This window comes from Malus domestica, chromosome 09 (genome assembly GCF_042453785.1).
Source record: "Malus domestica chromosome 09, GDT2T_hap1".
Lineage (NCBI taxonomy): Eukaryota > Viridiplantae > Streptophyta > Magnoliopsida > Rosales > Rosaceae > Malus > Malus domestica.
Window position 1 is genome coordinate 13,497,465 of NC_091669.1, and position 4,998 is coordinate 13,502,462.

General features: G+C 37.5%; 1 long non-coding RNA gene across 1 annotated transcript; it reads left to right on the forward strand.

The window, feature by feature from the left end:
• Positions 1-738: 738 nt before the first annotated feature.
• On the forward strand, positions 739-1,510 carry LOC139198519 (uncharacterized). Its single transcript, XR_011584063.1, has 2 exons — positions 739-1,148; positions 1,256-1,510. It is a non-coding gene; the product is annotated as an uncharacterized lncRNA (long non-coding RNA).
• The last annotated feature ends 3,488 nt before the right edge of the window (positions 1,511-4,998 follow it).

A 4,998-nucleotide genomic window follows, 5' to 3' on the forward strand; every position in this document is an offset into this window, starting at 1 on the left:
GCCGTAGCGGCTTAATTGATTTGAGTGGTCTCTAAATCCAAAGTCCTATTGATCAAATTGTGTTGTTTTAATTATAACGATTATGATAATCTTCTTGCTCGTAAGTGTGGATTATTTTAATTGGTTCAATTAGACAATAGCATGGTATGGAATATATACTGTAAGAATTTGTGGAAGGTTTTCTTCTTGCTCGTAAGTGTGGAAATTTTTTCATGAAAGTAATTCTTATAACTATGTATTTTAGTGCCACATACATATTAACTTTCTTGCCCGTAGGTGTAAGTTGATTATGTTTTGAAGTTTATGGGGATTAAGTATGTATTGTTTGTTTAAATCTTCAACTGTCAATGCTTCTTTGAATTTCAATTCAATCCAAGCTTTAAATGGGACCAACTATAAAAAGTGGAAGCAAGACATAGAGATTATTCTAGGTCTCATGGACTTAGATGTTGCTTTGAGAGAGGAAGAACCAGATGTTCCTGAAGAGGACGACTCGACTAAGATTAAAAACAAGTATGAAAAGTGGCATAAGGCAAATAGGATGGCAATTCTCATTATGAAAAGGGCAATGTCTGACACTGTGAGAGGTGGTATTGCTGATACGGATAGTGCTAAGGAATGTTTGGCATCAATTGAAGCTAAGTTCAAGGAATCCGACAAAGCTGAAACCGGAAACCTTATGAACTTATTGATGACAACCAAGTTTGTCGATGGAAGTGTGAGGGAGCACATATTGGGGCTAATTGATATTGCTACTAAGTTAAATGCTTTGGATGTTGCAATTAGTGATCCATTCCTGGTTCATGTGGCCCTCAACTCTTTGCCTTCGGAGTACTCTCAACTAAAAAGCACCTACAATGCTCAAAAGGAAAAGTGGGATCTCAATGAGCTTATAGCTATTTGTGTTCACGAAGAGCAGAACATAAGACATGACAAGAGCAAGGTCGCTAATTTAGTCCACACCCATGCTAAGAATTCAGTCAATGAGATTTCCAAAAACCCCTCCTACAAACCTAAAGGGTCTAACAACTTCAAGGCAGCAACCAAGCCAAATGGTTTGAAGTGTTTTTTCTGTAAGAAATTTGCTGGACATTTGAAAAAGGATTGCCCAAAGTATAGGCGTTGGTTGGAGAAACAAAAGGCTAAAGGTAAGAACATTGTGTTTGTTTGCTTTGAAACTAGTTTGGTTGATGTTCCTTCTGATACATGGTGGCTTGATAGTGGTGCTTCTGTGCATATTACAAATACCTTGCAGGGGTTCATAAGCAAGAGGGTGCCAAACAAGGATGAAGTAAGTGTGTTCGTAGGCAATGGAGAAAGAGTACCGGTGGAGTTCATTGGAGTAGTTCGACTTGTTTTGGATTCTGGTTTTGTTTTAGATTTAGAAGATGTTATTTATGTACCTTCAATGAGAAGGAATTTGGTTTCCGTTGGCAAACTCATCAAGAATAAAATTTTTCCTAGTTTTAATGAAGATGGCTTCGATATTAATCACAAGTTGAATTTCGTTGGAAGTGGTCTATTTGTTGATGGTTTATTTAAACTAAATTGCAAGGTTCCATTTGTCTCCATGAACACCGTAGGAGTTAAGAGAAGGATTTCAACCAATGAAACTTCATCCAAGTTATGGCACAAACGGTTAGGACATATATCAAAGGAACGAATGCAAACTTTAACAAAAACTGAAATTTTGCCACCACTTGATTATCAAGACATGGATGTTTGTGTTGAATGTATAAAAGGAAAAATGGTTAACACCAAAAAGAAGGGTGCAATTAGAAGCCAAAATCTGCTGGAACTTATTCACACCGACATTTGCGGTCCGTTTCCCACACCAACACATGATGGTTTTAAATATTTCATCACCTTCATTGATGACTATTCAAGGTATGGCTACTTATATCTTTTGGCTGAAAAAATCTGCTGCTTTTGAAGCTTTTAAAATATATAAAGCTGAAGTGGAAAACAAATTGGACTTAAAGATCAAAGTTGTTAGATCCGATAGAGGCGGGAAATACTATGGCAAGTATGATGAAGCTGGCCGTCGTCCTGGACCTTTTGCACTGTTTTTGGAAAAGAATGGCATTGTAGCACAGTACACTAATCCTGGAACACCTGAACAGAACGGAGTTTCGGAAAGACGAAATAGAACTCTTAAAGATATGGTGAGGAGTATGATGTGCTGTACAAAGTTGCCAATGTTTTTGTGGGGTGATGCTATAAAGACAGCAAACTACATCTTAAATAGAGCTCCTAGCAAATCTGTTCCAAGCACTCCATATGAATTATGGTACAAGAAGAAACCGAGTGTATTTCATCTAAAAGTTTGGGGTTGCAAGGCAGAAGCAAGAGCTTATAATCCATTGGAGAAAAAGTTAGACCCAAGAACCATTAGTTGTTTTTTCATTGGATATCCCGAAAGGAGCAAAGGTTATCGGTTTTATTGTCCAAATCACACCACAAGAATTATTGAAACTGGGAGAGCTAAGTTTATAGAAGAGTCGGTTGGTGATTTAGAGGTTGAAAGCTTTAGCTTTGAAGAGGAAAAGGAATTAAATAATGAACAAGGACCTGTTGTACAAGAAGATGTTGTGGTTAACTCTACCATGGCAGCAAGTGATGAAAGTCCATCTCTTAATGCTCACGTGGAAAGTGAGCAGCAAGAAATTGTACATGGTCACCATGATATACCAATCCAAGTGAGTGAGCCCATAGTCCCTGCTAGTAATACCGATGACCAAAACCAAGTCCTTTTAAGAAAATCCCAAAGAATTAGAAGGCATGCAATATCGGATGATTTTATTTGTTATCTACAAGAATCTGAATTTAATCTAGGAGAGGTTGATGATCCAATTACATTCAAGGAGGCCGTGACTAGTTCTCAACATGAAGAGTGGTTGAAAGCCATGAAGTCTGAGCTTGAATCAATGAGTAAGAATGGAGTTTGGGAGCTAGTACAATTACCAAAGGGGTGCAAGGCTATAGGATGTAAGTGGGTATTCAAAACCAAAAGAAATTCTAAGGGAGATATAGAGCGATATAAGGCTAGATTAGTAGCCAAAGGGTTCACTCAAAAGGAAGGAATTGACTACAATGAGACATTTTCTCCCGTTTCTACCAAAGATTCATTTAGGGTCATAATGGCACTTGTAGCTCACTTCGACTTGTTTCTACACCAAATGGATGTAAAAATTGCATTCTTGAATGGTGATTTGGATGAAGAAATTTTCATGAAGCAACCGGAAGGGTTCATTCAAGAAGGGAGAGAGAATTTAGTGTGTAAGCTCAAGAAATCCATTTATGGTTTGAAACAAGCCTCAAGACAATGGTACTTGAAGTTTGATCAAGTTATACAAGATTATGGTTTCATTGAGAACCCGTCTGATGAGTGCATATATCTAAAATTCAGTGGGAGACATTTTGTAATCTTGGTACTTTATGTAGATGATATCTTGCTAGGTAGCACAAATCTTACCCTACTCCATGAGACAAAGCTTTTCTTGTCTAATAGATTTGAGATGAAGGATATGGGAGAGGCTTCTTACGTCTTGGGGATAGAAATTACTAGAGATAGGAAGAATAAAATACTTGGCTTATCTCAAAAGGCTTATGTTGAACGAGTTTTGAAAAGGTTCGAGATGCAGGATTGCAATGGTTGTGACATTCCCATGGCAAAGGCAGATAAGCTAAGTAAATCCCAATGCCCTAAAACTGAAACTGAAAGGGTAGAGATGGCTGGAAGACCTTATGCTTCTCTTATTGGCAGCCTCATGTACGCACAAGTGTGCACTAGACCCGACATCGCTCAAGCAATTGGTGTTTTGTCTAGATATCAATCTAATCCAGGTTTTGCTCATTGGATGGCTGCAAAGAGAGTCATGAGATATTTGAAAAGGACTAAGACTTATAAACTCTACTATAGAAGGACCAATAATCTCGAGTTGATTGGCTACTCGGATTCGGATTTTGCGGGGTGTGCAGATTCTCTCAAGTCTACTTCCAGCTACGTTTTCATGCTCGTTGGGGGAGCAGTGTCTTGGAAAAGTGCAAAACAAGGGGAAGTTGCAACGTCTACAATGCAGGCTGAATATGTAGCTTGTTATGAAGCCACTTCACAAGCTGTGTGGTTGAAGAACTTCATATCTAGCATGAATGTTGTCGAATCAATTGCTAGGCCAATTCAGTTATGGTGCGATAACAAAGCTGCTGTTTTCCATGCTCGGAACAACAAAAGGTCTAATGGAACTAGACATTTGGATCTCAAGTATAAGATGATTCGCAAGGAAGTCAAGAAGCAACAAATTAAAATTGATTACATTGATACTAAGTCAATGTTGGCGGATCCACTCAACAAAGCTCTTCCTAATGCAGCGTTCCATGTGCATGTGAAAAACATGGGCTTAGTTTTCGATTTTGATGCACTGAATTAGTGGGAGATTCATTTATTTTAGTTAGTTCCCTTGCATTGATTCTGGAGTTAAGTCACTAAAACTATTAGTTTTGGTTGGTTCGTGAGTTTGGATTATAAAGTTTGAAGCATTTTCAGTTATTTTTATTATGAACTTGTTGATTGTTTTATATATTTGTGTGGCTGTTTGAATGCAGCTATGAAGTAAAAAGTAAAGTTAATGCTTTAAAGTCACAAGCATTTACAAGATGATATGAAGAATGTTTTCAGATACTGTTTTCATTAAGAGTAGAAAACTAAGGTGTTCTGATACAGTTACACCAATCATCATGCTAGAACTGACTGGGTTTTGGACATAAGGTTTCAGTTGTTATTCTTCATTCTTTTAATAGTTTTGGAGGGCTTCGGTTGAAGCATTAAGCAGACTTTCATGGTCTGATCAAGGAGGACCTTAGAAATTAAAATATCAATATATTACATCAAGTCTGATATTTATATTTCGATTTTCTCACTTATTGATGTTTCATGTGATTAACCATGCTCACATATGTGATTATGAAGACTATGGACGTTGCTCTTGTCCAATAGAC